The following is an 18,493-nucleotide window of genomic DNA, read 5'->3' on the forward strand; positions in this document are numbered from 1 at the left end:
AATCCCCATGGGGGGGAGAGGAAATCCAGGATAAGCACCCACCACGGCCTCCCTCTTCCTGGTGGCAGATATAACATGACCATATGCTGTAAGCTCCTTCTGCTTGGACTCTCTTGCATGCCTGACAGAACATGAGCTCAGATAAACCCTTTGTCTCTTGAGGGAGCAAATGACAGCCAACACAAACTTCCCCTGCTATGTCTATGACTTTCCTGTGGCCTTCGAGTTAAGAATGGTTTTACATATTTAAATGGGGGTGGGAATAAGAAGTGTAACCATCATCACTAGTAAGAAAGACGCTGGGAGTGACCCCGGCATACGGTACCAAGCCTGGTTTAATTCGTTCTTCCTTTAGGTTTTCATGTCGATTTTCAGCCATAAGGGAAGAGACCAGGATGGCTGCAAAGTCCCATCTCTGCAGAACAGGCCTACCAACCCTGCTCAAAATGGTTTGACTGTGCATTCTTGACCTTTCTCTCTTATACTTCAGTGAGATGCCAAACACCAGAGGCTAAGGATGCTTCCTGCCAAGACTACCAACCTAGGACTGTCTCAATCCGACTCCTGGGACCCACACAGTGGAGAGAGAGAACCGACCCTCTGGTTGTTCTCTGACCTCCACATACATATTGTGGCACGCATGCATCCATATCTGCACTTAGTTAGTTGATCATTAATTAATTAAAAACAATAATAATTAAATAATTAATAATTAAAACAATTAGTAGTAGTAGTAGTAGTAGCAGTAGCAGCAGCCAACTAGTTGCATGTCCAAAATTTTTGGGGGCTGAAATTGATTCCAGCAATACAAATGTTCTGAGTATCTGGAAATATAAAACTAGGACAGCATTTCCAGCAGAAGGAGGCCTTAGGGCTTACCTTTGTCATAGACACAGCACGTGCCAGTCCTCACCCCCACCCCCACCCCCACCCCCAAGCCTGGGCCCCATCAGAGACAGAGAAGAAGCCGACTTTAAAAAAAAAAAAAAAAAAAAACAAATGCCAAACTAAAGAAGGAGAGATTCTTAACCCCCTAAGTTATGGGCACGCCTTTGCAGGGCCCACAGGGGGTTTATTTAGCACTGTAGGGGCCAGTTCACACTCTGGAGGGGCAAAGAAGAAGGGTACCATCCTTAGGAGCTAATGGTCCAGGGTTGGGGTGGGGAAATCAGGCAAATGAGCACTGAGCCCTTGGGCCCCTGAGACTGAGGTGGTAGGGTACTTCTTGTGCACTAAAAACAGTTATAAGGGCTAATCGTAAAGTGCTGTGGCCCAAGTTACCCTTTGAAAGCCTGTGTGTGTGTCTCAACTTCCTGTCTTAACTGCTCGTGTTGGCAGGCCCTGGTAACTAAGAGGACCTTATGAAATCTGATTTTCAGCTCAGTGGACAGCAGGAAGAGAAGGCAGGGACAGTGAGGTGGACCTCTGGGAGAGAGCTGCAAGTAGATTCAGGATTTCACCCACCTAAAGGAAAGGAAGCTTCTGGAAACCGTTCAGTGTGTGTGTGTGTGTGTGTGTGTGTGTGTGTGTGTGTGTGTGTGTGTGTGTGCTAGAGAGCGACTCCAGGGCCTCAGGTGTGCTAAGCACACGTTTTTACCACTGAGCTGTGTAGACAGCACTTGTTCCATTTGGAGTGTAGATAGAGACAACACATTCATTAAAGGATTTTGCAAACGAGAGACTCGGAAAGTGAAATTTACCCAATGGGATCACAGTTAACAGATCTCCATCTGTGGCTTTTCTGTTACACAGACAATGTGTCTTTAATCTTTTCTCCTGCTTTCTTCCTTCTGGTCAACAGCTCTTATACATCTCCTATGCTACAACAACCTTAATAATCATTAGCTTTAATGGGTGCCTAGTACTTTTTTATTTTATTAATCATTCCATTCATTTACATCTCAAATGATATCCCACTTCCCGGTTACACCTCCATTAGCCCCCCCACCCCCCACCCTCCCTCCCCTTTGCCTGTATGACAGTGCTCTCTCTCCCACCCACACTCTCCCACCCCACCGCTCCAGCATCCCCCTATATTGGGGCATCCAGCCTCCCAGGGACCAAGTGCCTCCCCTCCCCTTGCTGTCAGGCAAGACCATCCTCTGCTACACATGTATCTGGAGCCATGGGTCCCTCCAGGTACACTCCTTGGTTGGTGGTCTAGACTCTGAGAGAACTGGGTGGTCAGGTGCCTAGTATTTAGCTCAGTCCGTTCAGTTAACAGACCGTTGTCTCACTTCACTAGTCCCCGCATACTGAGTACCTGACTAACTCCTGTTATTTTGATGCATTGGAATTGTGTGAACTAAGCAATCATTTGCAGCACTGCACAGCTCTGTAAGTGTGTGTGATTATTCTAGATAGCGTAGGTTGGGCGCTTTGACCTATATAGGTTACCTATGACTCCATTCTTGAAGATTAGCTCCTCCTGTGTGGATTACAGGGTCAAATTCCAAGTCACAGGTATTTCCCAAAGGCTCAAAGTGACATCAACTTCCTGGGTAGCCAAGCGTACTCAGCAGGAACCATAACTGTTTAGTTGCCCAGGGTTACCCACCCCACACTCTGTGGCAGGTACTCGGGCCCCTTTAAAGACACCAGATATTCTAGGTCTTTGGCCATATTTATATGCAGCCCAGATGGTTGCACATGAGCATACAAGAGGCCCAGTTATATCTGAACTTTGATATGCAAGGAATAATTTTTTAAGCTTGAGTATATCCCAAATGAGAGATACTCACATTGAAAAAACATCACTAAGGAGGCTGGAGAGATGGCTCAGTGGTTAAGAGCAGTGACTGCTCTTCCAGAGGTCCTGAGTTCAATTCCCAGCAACCACATGGTGGCTCACAACCGTCTATAATGAGATCTGATGCCCTGTTTTGGTGTGCTAAAGACATGGACAGTATACAGTATACATAAATAAATAATCCTTTAGAAACTATCACTAAGGATAGAAAATTCAGATGTACGGGTGCTTGTGTATTGTTTCTGGCAATCCTGGTCTTGAAGAGCCCCATCCAACCTCTGATGCCCCTTAGTGTGAGCGTGACCTTCATCTGCCACCTGGAATCTGTCCTCGTCCCTCTCTTGGGAGTGGGATGGTCATGGGTCCTGGGGAAAAGTCTGAGCTGAGATGCCATATTAGGAATACTGGGCATGGTTTAGAGGAATTGGCCTGTTTGTTTTACTGGGTAAAGAGATTGCCTGCTTACATTAGTGAGTAAAGTTTTGTTTTCTTTTGGGAGAGACAGAAATATCCAGGCAGGCCTGGCCCCAGTACAGTTGGGGAAATAAATCACAGAATCATCTTCCATGATGTCCTTAGGAAAACCACTCAACAACTCGGAGGGACCAGTCAGAAGAGAAGGACTCTTAGCCTTAAGAAGCATGCAGGCTGCATTGCTCAGGAATGTCTAGGACCATCTGCCCCACATCTTGGTGACAGAAAGAACTTTAAAGACTTTACTAAAGCCTCTGGGCTACTTTCCTGACTTGACGCCCCAGCCATTGCTACTACCAGGACAGCCCATTCTTAGTCTACTTCCTTGGCTTCTAGAAAGTTCTCTCTCCCTTTGTGTCCCACCCCTGGTTGGTTCCTTCTGGGTGAGCATACTTTTTTTTTTTAAAGTATTTATTTTATTTATGTGAGTTCACTGACCTCTGGGAGAGCAGTCAGTGCTCTTAACTGCTGAGCCATCTCTCCAGCCCTGAGCTTTATACTTCCAGCTGGAGGTGGAGGGCGCTGTGAGGAGGGTGACAGCCAAGGTGTGGTGAGTGACCTGGAATCTGGCCAATCAGGGGCTGTGACCGCCAAGCTCTCGCTCTGTGCACCCTTCCTGCAGCCACCTCCAACCTTTTTTCCCAAAGGTCATCAGGATAAGACATCCCTACCTTGATACCGCCCTCAAGCTTCCTCCCAGCTCTCCTGAATATTGTGAGCACACCTGGGCGCATCTGGCCGACCCGCGACAGACTCCCCCGATTCTCTCCCGTTGGGATAGATTTGCAGTATTCGTGGCCTGCAGTCAAACCACGTCCTTGAGTGGCTCTTGCGCCTCATCGACAAAGCGGCGCGGCAACATGGAGTCAGGGTCCATAAGTTGGCTGCAGGCCTCGAAGGGATACTATTCTACCCACGCGTAAGGGAAGCGTACATGGGATCTTGGTCTCTGCCTGTGGACGGCGGATGCCCCGGGCTTTGTCCCTGAGTCCTGAGTCTTGGTTCCCTCATCTGTGAACAGAACACGGTCAGACTGGACTGCAGGGATTCCCTGGGGATGCAATGGGACCACTCACTGGAGTGTGCGCATTAGTGCAAACGCCAGTTACTATCACCACAACCAAACTAAAATATGCCGTGAACTGAGGGAGCTGAGGTCAGTCAGCCTGTGGGAAAACCTCAACACTATAGACAAAGTTAACCTGCGGGTGGGTTTTATTTTTGAGACAGGGTCTCACGTATTCCAAACTGACTTCAAAGTCCTTATGCATCAGAGGGTAACCCTACTCTTCTGCCTCCACCTCCAGTCTACTAGAATTCCAGGCATGTGTGACCTCATCCAGTTACCATCATCCCAAGAATAAAACCCAGGGCCTGAAGAACGGCAGACAAGTTTCCTCCCCCCCCCCCCGCCTCTGGTGGGGGGATTTTATAAAGGACTGAATGTGGGTCACCTTGACTGCTTAATCTCGGGTCTCCTAGAGTTGTGTCTGAACCCTTAGGGAATTAACTGAGGCAGCCTCTCCATCTAGTGCCCGCTCTCCCCAGCATTGTTCTAGGCATTGGGGTACACCTCCCGCAGTTCACATCGGAGGTAACAGAAACAGGCAACACACAAAAAGTGTCAGATACAGAGAATAGCGGGTGGAAAGTGTGGGGGTGGGGTGGGGGGGTGGGGTGGATATAGTGCCAAGACCTTACTATTTTTCCCCAGTGCAACAGCGCTTCCTAGTGGTCATCCTGGAAATGTACATAGGCTAGCCATTAATTACAAGAGTGTACCTGGTGTTAGGTTGAAACATCCTGCTGTGCACAAGAGAGTTAAAGATATAAGGAATAAAACCAATCTGCTTTTGTCACTCTAGAACGTCTCAGGAGGCCAGTTTTGTCACTAAGAAGTTTTCTGACACTGACAGAGCCCACTTCATTTTTTTTCACTGTATATAAAGACTTTTATACTCACTGAAAGAATTCACGAGTCACGCACAAGGCGGGAAGGCGGGTCATGACTCCACAAGGGTTGTTTGCTGTTGTAAGGAAGAGGGAGGGATACTTAACGCCCGAGTTATGGGCACACCTTGGCAGGGTCCACAGAGCACTGTGGGGTCCAGTTCACACTCTGGAGAGGCAAAGAAGGAAAGTGCCATCTTTATTCAAGAAACTAATGGCCGGGGGCAGGGTAAATAAACCCCGAGCCCCATGGGACTGAGGTTGGGGCTGTGGAAGACATCTTGCAGCTATGGGCATTAAGAAAAGCTATAAGCTTATACACTGTAACCTCTCTATGGAATTTGAGTGCCTATCAGCCCACCTGTGACCCTGTGACCTACTGTAACCCTAGGTATTCCTGCAGTCAGCTGGCAGACCGGTTACATGTAGAAATAGATAACCAAAGTGGACTGATTCTTCTTCATCCTGTTGGTTTTTGAAGAGTGTGGCCATGGGCAACTCTTCTTCTCTGTGAGTGTGTCTCACGCTCGGAACATTGAGGGGGTTCTGCGGTGTTTTGAGGAAGGAATATTCAGCGACTTTGACAGGAAAGCTAAGAACCAGGAGGCTCACAAGCTAAAGGAAGCAGGGAGCCGAGGGCATGTCAGAGGAGGGCTCTGAGGACAGCAAGGATGGGCGCAGAGATGCAGGAGATGGGTGTGGGAGGTGGACCCATTGGTAACGTGCTTTCAGTACAAGCAGAGGGACCAGAGTTCTAATCCCTAGCATTCACAGAAAAGCCAGCGTAGTTCCAACACTGGGAGGTGGGCATAGGGACTTTCTGGCCAGTCACACCGGCTGGTCAGTGAGCTCCAGAGTCAGTAAAAAAAAAAAAAAAACAGTTTAAAAAATAGGTAGAAAATGTTGACAGGAGTTGAAATTCTGGGTCCCAGGACGTGGAAAGAAAGAAGAACCCTCACGCTGTTCCCTAACCTCTGTCAGGATACTCACACACACACACTAAAATAAACAGAGTTTAATTTTTTTAAATACAGGATATGAGGTATGATGCTTATTTTATTTTTGATGCATGCAGAGCCTGGAAGCAGGTGTTCAGGAGGTCAACGCTGGAGGATCACAAGAAGCCAGCATCAACCACATAGTGAGAACCAATCTCAGAGAAAGACAGTTGTCAAGGGCCCTGTCAGGAAAGGGCAACCGGGAAAGCTGGGTTCTACTTAGGACATGAGAGAGGGAGAGGGCTGAGAGAGAACGAGGGAGGAGGGAGGAGGGAGAGAGGGGGAGGCTGTGTGTTTTAAAAAACAGCAGATATCTAAAAATACACAAGAGTAAACCCATTTTTAAAACTTTCTGTTTTTTAAAGCCTATTTTTTAAAAGAAAGAGTCACCAATCTGTTTGTTCATCGATGGACTTGAACTTCGATTCGTGTCTCCTGTGTGTACGTATTCTATATGTATGTACCTTTTCATACGTATCCCATGGCTCCTGGAAGATGTCCCAGTCCTTCACTGAGGAAGGACTGAGCCCTCGTGTGAGCCTCTCACATAAGACTTGGGTCCTGGAGTCAGCGACAGGAGACAGGAAACACAAGGCTAAGTAGAGGGTAGCGTCAGGAGGGTTGGGTACAAAGTTGGCTTTTAAGGAGCCACCAAGTGTCGTAGGCTGGCAGGGCCCTTGCAGTGGGGTTGGTGTTGCCCCCGAGTCCAGGACCGTAGCCGACTGACTGGGTGCTTCTTCCGGGCTCTTTCTCTGAGAGGAGACAAACCCAATCCTGGCTGTTCAGAGACCCAGGGGCGTGGTACCAATGATTCCTCCAGGAGCTGGTTCAGGGGCCCAGAGTGTACAAGGAGACACGTTGATGGACAGGTGCGTGGGGCTCGCTCTACACCGCACCTTCAGGCTCGTCTCACACCACTGGGTGGGGGGCTGAGGACCAGCTGTCGTACCTGTGGGGTGTGGTCTGTGAGATGAGGATTGGCTCAGACAAGGAGGATGAGTGAGTGGGGCAGCCGGTGACAACAGGATGCAGCTTCTCACTGTCACATCGGAGAATCAACTTCCGGAGGAGGCAGGACTGTGTGGGATGGGCTGGAGATGCTGGCATGACCTCCAGGTTTGAAAGATATATGGAGGGGCTGGAGTGTCTGAAGACAGGGACATAACATAAACAAAAAACAAATCTTTAAAATTAAAAAAAAAAGAAAGATATACGTCTAGACCTAGACATAGATTTAGATGGACATGTAAACACACACATACCACATACACGTCCTGATGGAGACCCAGGGGAAACAACAGCCCTGAGGAGCCTGAAGGCCTGCTGCCCAGGTATTTAATTACCATTCCCCACTGACAAAATAAAGTCCATTTTGACAGAATGAAAATCCAAAATTCCTGGAGATTTACAAGTTGAGCCCAAAACCCTGTCTGGGTAAGAAAATACTCAAAACATAAAAATGCCGTGTAAATGTCAGACCCCAGCAGAGCCATTGAACCAACTCCCAACGGTCTGAAGCTTTTCTCTTCCTCGGACTGAAGGACGCAGAATACAGGTTTGGATGCTGTAATAAAACCCAACAATGATGGTTCAAATGTAAATGCAAAATTAATCTCTCTGATTTGAAAATAAACAGAACTTTAATTTGACATTCAGAGCGGTTAGACAGGAAGGGTGGTAATAGCTCCACATCACTTCAACCCAACCCTGCCTTTTTTTTTCTTTCTTTATTTCCTTTTTTTTTTTTTTTTTTTTTTTTTGAGACAAGTGTAGCCCTGGTCAGCCTGGAACCCACTATGTAGACCAGGCTGGCCTAGAACCTACAGATATGCCTATCTTTGCCTCCCAAGTGCTGGGATTAAAAGCGTGCACCACCGCACTTTGCTTTCTACCTTCTTTTTGTTTTCATCTCAAACCCCATCTTTCCACATAAATCAATATGGCTGCTCCACTCCTGTCAGCATATTTCTGTTCTAGCCAGAAAGAAAGAGGAAAAGAATTTAAAAAAAAAAAAAAAAAAAAAAAAAAAAAAAAAAAAAAGGACGATAAAAGAATGTGCCTTCGCTTTAAGGATATGACCTAGAATGGAGATTATATATATATATATATATATATATATATATATATATATATATCTCACTTCTGTTCACACCCCTGATGTCTAGAACTTAGTCGTAGAACGTGTCAATCTGAAAGGGAGGCTGGGGAAGCATGTAGTAATTAAAGCGATTCTGAACCTGGCTAAAAATAATTTTACCATGTAAGAAAGGGGTAGCGGGAGTTGGGAGAAAGTGAGCACTTCTGCTCTTGCGACAAATTCCTCATTTTGCTTTCCTTAAAGAGAGCTGATTCCTTTACACATGAGCAGCTGAACGCAGACTGGCAAGAAAGTGAGACCCTAACTTTTCCCCACCATCCTTGATGCCAGGCACTCCAGATGGACATCTCTGTCTTTTTTTTTTTTTAAGTTTTTTTTCTATTATATATATTTAATTTTTATATTTATTTATTTTTGAGACAGGTCCTTACTATGCAGCCTTGGCTGGTCTTGAATGCTCAAAGACCTCTCTGTCTCTGCCTCTCAGAGGGCTGAAGTTAAAGGTGTGCACGCCACCAGCCCCTTCCAGCTATTTTAACTTTTAAATTTTTATTTTATGTGCATTGATGTTTTGCCTGTATATATGTCTGTGTGAGGGTGTCAGATCTCCTGGAACTGGAAGGATGCTGAGAACTGAACCCAGGACCTCTGGAAGAGCAGCAAGTGCTCTCAACCACAGAGCCTGCTCTCTAGCCCCAGACTTAGGTACTTTTAATTTTTATGTGTATGAATGTTTGCCAGGATGTATTATGTAACATGTGTGCCTGTTGTCCATGAATATCAGAGTCCCTGGGACTGGTGGTTGTAAAGGGTCATGTGGGGGCTGGGAACCCAACCTGGGTCTTCTCCAATAGAAAGTGCTATGACCCAATGGGCCATCTCTCCAGGCCCCCACTTTAATTTTCTAAATATTTACTCATTCAGGGGGTAAGGCACCCTCATGATACAGCATGTGTGTCCCAGCATGCTGGTCAGTGGTCAGAGGACAACTGGAGTCAGTTCCTTCCGTCCAGCTAGTCTCTCCCACAGATTGAACTCATATTGTCATGTTTGGCTGCAGGGGTAGGGCCTACTGAGCCATCTTTTATAGTTCTGGTAGCAATTCAGTAAAGTAGTTCAGATCGATGATCAGGATGACAGAGTGACTTGCTCTTAGTCTCCAACCGTGGGACAGCTGGAATGGGAGCCAAGATTTCTGGGAGCCTCACATTCAAGTTCTTGGCATCACACGTGGCCTGCAGGTTCCCTACTCGTGACCCCGGTGCTGGGAATACATCATTCATCACTGTCCTTGGTGTCTGTTTTCCACTGGTGCCAGTCCCATCTGTGGGTATCATCTTTCTTTAACGTCAGTGGGTGACACACCTTTATGCTTCGACAGCAGCTCTACCCTAATCTCACGATAAGCACTTGCGGTTGGGGACACATCTTGTCATCTTCAGTCATCCTGATGCCGGTAGATATGACAGTCTGGGTATCCCCTGAGGAGCCCCAGCCTAGTGAAGATTCAAAAGGGAATTTGGCGACGCCAATGTTCTAGTTCCAAAGCAATGGCCTGTCGGGTTCACGGCCAGAGTGGGCTATGTGGGAAGTGGGTAAGAAAAGCTTCAGAGACGTTCCTGTAGTGAAACTGCCTTGGCTCCAGGAGGGAAGGTCCACCATTTTTCCCAATTAAAAAACTAAAAGCCTCATACACTGTGTAGAGGGTGGGACAGCAGAGCAGGCCAGGCCATGGGGATAAACTGGGAAGAAACCAGTCAGGGGCAATGTATGAGGCGTGAGCCTGAAGGTGCCAGGAAGACGAGGGACACCTATCCTGCAGAGTATGGACTTCAGCCCCAAGGACCTTGGCATTTATGGCCTGGGTGAGTCTGTGCCCACCCATGGCTGTGACACAGAAGCCTCGGGACTCTGGGCTGGCTCAGGACATCCTTCTGGCACTGAGAATATGCATCACACTGGTTTGCTGCCAGCATTACAGAGGCCTCTTCAGATCAGAAGCACTCCAGGCACACATAGGAGTTTGCTCAGCAGCCAATTCACTTAGAAGGTCTGGGCTGTGACTTAGGGGACTCTCCAGGACCGGGACAGGGAGGGAGAGCGGGGTGGGGGGAGCTGGGGAGTTCTGGGAAATGCATGCGGTGCTGCTCTGTGAAGGGGTTCCCGCTTGGTAGCAGTTTCCAGTTTCAGTAGTGTAAGCTTGCCCTGTAGCTAGCTGACTGCCGCCCACCAATGCCACATAGCTATATGCACGATGGGCTCTATTAGCTAGCCTGGGCCTGCCTCCGCAGACGGATGCTCATACCCTCTTTATTATGAAAGCGTAGAGGTGCATTTTGAGGTCTGAGGCTGAAGAGTGATGGGAACCTTGGTCTGCCTGGAGGCAGGGGCCGGGACACGTCTGCAGCCTAGGCTACCTCCGTCTCTTCCTCTCGATTTGCATTGTTCTGGGTCCACTCTATCTCCCGTTGTAGCAGATTGGCATCTGTGCCTGGGCCGAGGAGCGAAGAATCCCTCTTGCTCACATTTGCTAGGCTTGCGTGTCTCCTGACAAGAAAGACACCAGACTGCAGCTGAGCCTCTTTCTGTCCCAGTTTCAAACTCCCTAGAGGAAGCCCATTGGTCCTACCTGGTTCACAGTTCCCAGACTGGGGAACAAGAAGATGTTATTTATAGCAAGATGGTAGCTAAGGTTGAGAAGATAGAAACAAGACCAAAGCCATTGAGAGAAGCTCAGTGGATAAAGGCGCTTGCTGCCAAGCTTGACAACCCGAGTTCAAAACCCAGACTTGTCATGGTAGAAAGAACCAGTTCCTACACATTATCCTCTGACCTTCACACCCTCCATCTTGCTTCCTTTTCCTCTTGTTCTCTTGCGATGAGATTTACAGGACAGTCCAGGTTGGCCTCAGATTCTCACTCACCTGCCTCGGCCTCTTGTTGCTGAGATTACAGGCTTGTGTCACTATAGCCTAGGCTATCGCTGAAGTATTTTAAAGTGTAGACAGACATGGTGGTGCATGTCTTCAAGCCCAGCACTTAGGAAGCAGAGATAGGCAGATGTCTGAGTTGGTGGGTTGGTCTGTATAGAAGATACCAAACTAGCCAGAAGTACATAGTGAATCCCTGTCTCGAAAACAAACAAACAGACAGACAGACAGACATAGAATTTCACACTAAGCGATTAGTCATGCTCCAGGAAATGGCATGTCTTCCTATAGCAGAAGCAGTCCTACCTTCAAAAACAACAGCCACTCCTCTATGCAGCCCAGCCCTCTGACTACACCCAGACGCACAGAGAGGTTGTCAAAATGTCTTTTACTGATTGCTCTCTTCAGATCCACTGTTCAGAGGGTCTTGGCCTTCGGGTCTGAATTAGCAACCAGAAAGCCCTTCCTAGCTTCGCTTATGTTGCTGTGATTACCCTGACAGTAAACAACTGCAGGGAGGAAGGAGTCTGTTTCAGCTTACAGTTCCAGGTTATAGGCCATCACCGAGGGGAAATTAGGCAGGAACCCCATACAGCTAGTCATAGTACATCCATAATCAAGAGCAGAGAGAAGTGAACGTATGCTCTCTTGCTTGCTCAGTTTAGTTTCTTCACGCATACAATTCAGGACTAACCTCCATTACTGCACATAGCCTAGGGAATGGTGCCACCCACAGTTGGATGGGTCGCCCCACATCATTCAATAAGTTCACAGACATGTCTAAAGGCCAGGCTCATGTGAACAATCTTTCATCAATACTTTCTTCCCAGGTGATTTATAGCACATTGACAGTGAACGCTGACCATTGCAAAACCCACAAACACTTTACACTGTTTTCCGTGAACATCAGATCTTCTTAGGTGTAAGAAAATGAGAGCTGCTAGGCGGTGGGAGTACATGCCCTTAATCCCAGCACTTGGGAGGCAGAGACAGGTGGATCTCTGTGAGTTCAAAGGGGAGGATGAAAGCTAGCTCCACCAGCTGGGACTCTCAGAATAATGCACTGTGGCAATGTGGCAATAATAAGGAGACATCAGAAGAAAGGCAAGGGCCAGGAGACCAGAGAGGTTGGGGGAGTGGAGCCGGAGACCTGGCAGATGGCCCATTGGGGAGCTGCTGGCCCGAGACCTTTGGGAAAATCCTGCCGCTCAGCTCATTGAGTTGGTGGTTTCCTCCGGTGTGGTCTTGCCAATATCCCTGCATATCCCTCCAGGGGAAGGGCTCAGTGCCATGTGGATGACAACCTGTGGTGAGTGAGGACCCCACAGACTGTGTCTCTGTGTGGCCCCTGGCTGATGAGTCATTGCTCCTCGTTTGAGAACCTAGTGACAGATGAGGTTCTTGCCGGGGCTACAGAATAAGAAATGCCAGGACCTTGTCCACAGAGTGGCCCTGGCCAGCTCTGGCCTCAAGCACTGCGATGGTTACTCTCCATCCTCTTCTTGATGGGGTTTAGAATCACCACAGAAACACTCCTATGAGGGTGTTTCCAGAAAGGTTTGGCAGCACAGGGAAAATGCACCCCAAGTGCAGGCAGCACCAGGAAACCTGAAAAGACAAAAACCTGAAGAACAGGCAAGGCGCCTTCTTCCCAGTGACACATACAGGACCCTGAATGCTGACCAGAGCCCACAAGGAAAAGCTTATGGCCTTAGGTTGAAACTATGGGGAAAGGGGAATTCTTTGCATTTAAGGACAAAGTGGAAACCTACAATTGTGGCTCACACCTGTAACCCCTGCACTTGGGATTCTGAGGCAGGAGCATCCCTGTGAGTCTGAGACCATCTAGGACTACAGAGTAATGTTTTTTAAAAAACAATAATAATAACAAGATAAGGGGCTAGAGAGATGGCTTGGTAGTTAAGAGCACTGGGTGTTCTTCTACAGCACCCAGGTTCTGTTCCCAGCACCCACATGGCAGCCCACAAGCTTCTCTAACACTGGTTCCTGGAGAATCCAATGCCTTCTCCTGGTCTCTGTAGGCACCACAGGTATGTGGTGTACAGACATACGTGCAGGCAGAACAACCATACACATGAATACAAATATAAAAATATACACATGAATATAAAAGAAATAAGGTTTTGTTTTAAGGATTTATTTATTTAATGTGAATCCACTGTTGCTGTCTTCAGACACACAAGAAGAGGGCATCTGATTTCATTACAGATGGTTGTGAGCTACCATGTGGTTGCTAGGAATTGAACTCAGGGCCTCTAGGAAGAGCAGTCAGTGCTTTTAACCACTGAGCCATCTCTCTAGCCCTAAATAAATCTTAAGAAAAAGAACAAGCTGGGTTGGAAACAAACGCCTTTGTTCATGGAAAATATAAATCAATAAAGAATCAATGTGAAGAGAAGGACCCAAAGATGGATGGACGGGAATCCTGTCATCACTGGGGGGAGGGGGGATGTGGGGGGGGGTCATGTGCACACCCTGGCACTCTTGTGGAGATTAGAGGGCAACCTTGGGCATTGGTCCTTGGCTTTTGCTTTGAGGTTTCCCACTGTGCTGTCCAGGTACCCTGTTCCACAAGCTTTGTGCTTTGTGTCTGGCTTTCATGTGGGTTCTGAAGATTCGAACTCACGCCCTGCTTACTTGGCCTGCTTTTTTACCCACTGAGCTGTCTTTCCAGCTCCCGAAGCACTGTTTAAGCTGTGTCTGTTATGACTAGTGGTTTTTCTTAGGACACCCCTAGCTCCCCAGGAAGGAGAACTAGAGAAGTAAAGGCCTGTTTGGCTCCTCCTTCATAAGGAAGGGCAATGCCAGAGAACAGGGACAGAGGGCAAGCAAGAGGAGCCAGTTCACAAGCAGCTCCTTCAGTGAGGGATGCCTGAATTTCCAAGACCCTCCGAAGGGGAACGTTTCACTTCATGGGTCAGAATGAATAGGGAATTATCCGTGTCTCCCATCTCCCACGACTGATCAGTGGGGTATTAACTCCTTATCCACCCTCCTCTAACAGGCTGCAGGGTCAATTTAGTGGGGCTGTTGTTGACACTAGGATGTGGAAGGAAGACAATATTAAAACAAGTAACTGCAAGGTGATGTGGGCTTTTGTTTTTTAGGGGTGTGTGTTTTTGTCTGGTGTGCTGGTGTGCGCGTGTGCATGTGTGTGTGTGTGCATGTGTGTGTGTGTGCATGTGTGTGTGTGCGTGTGTGTGCATGTGCGTGCATGCATGTAGTCTTCCTTGCTACCCCATGCTGGCCTCAAACCATTCTTCTGTTTCACCTTCCCCATTGCTGGAAATTATAAGCTATTGTGCCCAGACCAGGTGAGGAATTTGAAGAAACAATCAATACCCAGTGTATGCTGGGCCCGGGTCAGAGAAGACCTCTTAGGTGGCCAAAGGTTGAGAGCAGGAGTGAGCCAGCCCAAGGGAATCCAGGTTACCCAGAGACGTCACAGACGACAGCAGCGTTTAGGGACCTACTGTGCTCAAAAAAAAAGCAGCTCAGGGAGCATTTACCGAACACCAAGAATTTACCAGAATGTGGCCCCTATTGTTCAGCAGCTCTGCCCTCTCCCCTTTTCTGGGAACGGCCTTCTTACTTCCTGCGCCACCCCACCCCCACCCCCACCCCCCACCGCACATGGTTACCATAGGAACAACCTCGTTCCTACCATTGGACCGCACCCCTCTGGCCACAGTCGATTGGACTAGAGGTGAACACCTCACTGAGGCTGGACCAATCAGAGACTCAGACCCTGGAGAATTGGGAAGGTTGGGATCCAGATTGAGGCTCTGCTTGCAGGGCTGGACAAGTTGGGTCGTTGGCTAGGCAGATCCTGGCAGCCAGCTTTTCAGTGGAATGAAGAGAAACAGTGAGAGGTGTTAATGAGGAAGACGAAAGATAGGAATAATTGTGGGACCTGGTTCCTGGGCGCCCAAGATGTAGCTGCACCTTTACCCTGGGGCTCTTCAGAACAAAGCACTCTTTCTGCTTCAGTTGCATCCAGTGGGTTTCCATGGATTGCAAGACAAGTCTTAACGAACACCATGCCAAGTGCTGGGGCTTTATAGAAGCATGGTCTCTGCCCCCAAGAAGGCCATAAAAGCAGCAGGAGGGCCAGACGTGTACACTAAACATTAACTACTGGGGGAAGTGCTGTCATAAAAGGTCATTCAAAGCTGGAGATTGCCAGGGAATAAATTATGATAACAGATGTAATGAAGATTTGGAAACGCCCTAGCTGTGTAATTCCCATGTAATTATGAGAATCAATTGCATTTTCCCTAAGCAGGAACGTGGCCACCTTCCTTGCAGAAAGACTCGATCCAGCTTGTTATCTGGCACTGGGCAAAAGACCACCCCGGGCCTGCGCTCGGGTTTCCTCATTGGCAGGTTTTGCTTTTTGTTTTTGTTTTCTGATAAATAAGTGCCGGGTTCCCCAAAGATTTAGGAAACATTGGTTTCTACTGTGGGGTGACAGAGTTTCTTCCTTCTCTGCGGCGACTCCACCAATGCTCACCGCTTGGTGAATGTGAAGGTTGCGGACTCACTGTTAGAGATTCTCCGCGGTGAGCCACTAAGAGGGCTCTGCTGATTGATATACCATTGCCTTGTTAACCTCGGGATGGGGACATTATATCTGGAGAGAAGGTGTGACCCTTTCCAGCTCGCCAGTTTTCAAAACATACAGACCTTCTCAGGGCTCGAGAAAGGGAACCTTATTGAGAAATTCCGGCTCGCCCCCTCATCACAGACACCCGTTGGTTCTTCAGGCCCGGAGTGGCTGCACCCTGGCGTAAAGGAGGAAGGTGACACCCACGTCAAACCGGATCTTGTTCAAAGCACACCATGCAGATTGTAAGGTTTGAGGTACTTTATAAGTAGCACCTCTTGACATCCCTGGAAGACTGATTTGAACACACACACACACACACACACACACACATACACACACAGGATTAGGCACAAGCTGACATGCCTGTATTTGATTCTTTGAGACCCACGCAGTGGAAGGATAGAACTAAGTCTTGCAAGCACATTTCTATAGATGTACTGTTGGGTGGCATTCACAAGAGCATGCATGTACAGGCACGGGAACAGAAAACAAATAAATCTTTAAAAATTGTGTGTGAGTGGCTGAAGCGATGGCTCAGAGTTTAAGAGTGACGTTGGCCGCTCTTCAGTTCCCAACATGGTGGCTCACAACCATCTGTAATCAGACCCAGTGCCCTCTTCTGGTCTGGTGTGCCGGAATATATGCAGGCAGAACACTGCATAGGTAATAAATCTTTTTTTTTTAATGTGGCTACAATGAACATGCATGTATTTCCCCCTTGCCACTGTTTCCTGAACAATACAACGTAACAATCATTTACATCATGTTTACATTGTATTCGGTAGTATAAGTAATCAAAACCAGTGCAATACCAACAGCTCTTTACATGACCTACTTTAAATCATTTCAAAAGTATGAAGCAGCTCCTGAACTTGGAGCCTCATTTTCTCAGCTGATTTGGGATCCAGGAAATCCTCTTGATTCCCCAGTCTCTTCTTCTGACAACCTTGAGGTTACCACAGCGATCAAGATCATACCCTACTTGTTTCCTGGGTTCTGACACTATTATGGCCTGCTATGTGTGTGCTGATCCCATAGTCAAACAGCAATGACTTTTTTTTTCCTTTCCCCACTCTCAGCTCACCAGTCTGGCCTCAAAATCACGGAGATCTTCCTGCCTCTACCTCCCAAGAGCTGAGACTAAAACTGTACTACCTCTCCCCTGAGCAAGAATTTTTAACTACTGGCCCATTTCCCCAGTTCTAGGCACATTCTTCCCCCAGGCACCTTTGATTCCCAGTGGGTAGAATCGCCAGCCGTGGAAGCCAAGGCTAAAGAGGGTGGGAATGGGGGCTGGCTGTACTTCTCATGAGAGGCAGTGGGTTCAGTCTGGCCTAATCAGCCGAATTAAGAGCAAATAATGGAATTCTGGGACAGGCGCCATCTAAAACTGTAAAATTCAAGAATGTCTTTCTCCTGAGAATAATTCTAGATTTGAGGGCTGGACCCTCAGAGTACAGTGTAGCATTATGAATTGCGGAAGCTTTCGCTCTCGCTCTTGGGCTAATACCAAACACCATCGCAGTGCCTGGCTTCTCAGATTATTTTATCTCAGCCAATCTGTCTGCAAAATTGATTATAAGCCCCCAAATATTCTGCAGCCCAAGAACTTCTAAGACATCTCAGCCAGCTGTGGTGCCCTGGCTGACGGGAGGCTGTTTCTTTCTACCTGCTAGAGTGGCACCACACTGTGGCCACACTGTGAATAGCACACAACCCCACCAGGATGCTTTGAAGTTTTCCTTCCTTCCTTCCTTCCTTCCTTCCTTCCTTCCTTCCTTCCTTCCTTCCTTCCTTCCTTCTTTTCTTCCTTCCTTCCTTTCTTCTTTCCTCCTTCCCTCCCTTCCTTCCTTCCTTCCTTCTTCCCTTTCTCCTCCCTCGATCCCTCCCCTTTTTTTTAAACGACTTTATTTTGCAAAACAAAGATAAATGTAAAGATTTTAAACATTTTTTGCTTAAAATTATACATTTTTGTCAGTACTGTTTTTTCAGACATTAAAATAAATTTTACATAAAACCATGTGAATATGTTTTTTTAGTCAGTACTTGATTTTTTTCAAGGGCTTGACAGTATGCATTGAAAACGTACTAGTTGCAATAAGCGTAAAGTACATGCAAAACAAAACGCAACATGGAAATAGTCAAAGTCTTCTTGTTTTGTGAATATATGTATATTTTTTGTTTTCTTTATTTCTTGGACTTCATACAGTCTGTGAGTTGTTTCTGGGGGAGTGCAAGCCTCTGGGGTTAGCATCCCACTATCAGTGACTGCATATTATGTCTGTTCTTTTGTGACTGGGTTACCTCACTCAGGATGATCTTCTCTAGATGCAGCCATTTTCTTAAGAATTTGGTTAAGTCATTGTTTCTGGTGGCTGCCCTTTTTCTTTTTTGCTTTCTGTTTTGTTTTCCTTTGTCCTGCAGATGGAACTCAGGGCTTTTTATGCTAGTAGGCAAGCAGTCCATTGCTGAGAGGCATCCTCATCCCTGCCAGTGATCCATCCATATTCTGACAGTGGAGCATCGTTTGAGGCTTCTTCTTTTTCTTCTCCTCCTCCCCTCCCCCTTTCTCCTCATCTTCTTCCTCCTCTTCTACTTTCTCCTCCTCCTCCTCCTCCTCCTCCTCCTCTTCTTCTTCTTCTTCTTCTTCTTCTTCTTCTTCTT

This window comes from Micromys minutus, assembly GCF_963924665.1.
Source record: "Micromys minutus genome assembly, chromosome: 1".
In the NCBI taxonomy this organism is placed as follows: domain Eukaryota; kingdom Metazoa; phylum Chordata; class Mammalia; order Rodentia; family Muridae; genus Micromys; species Micromys minutus.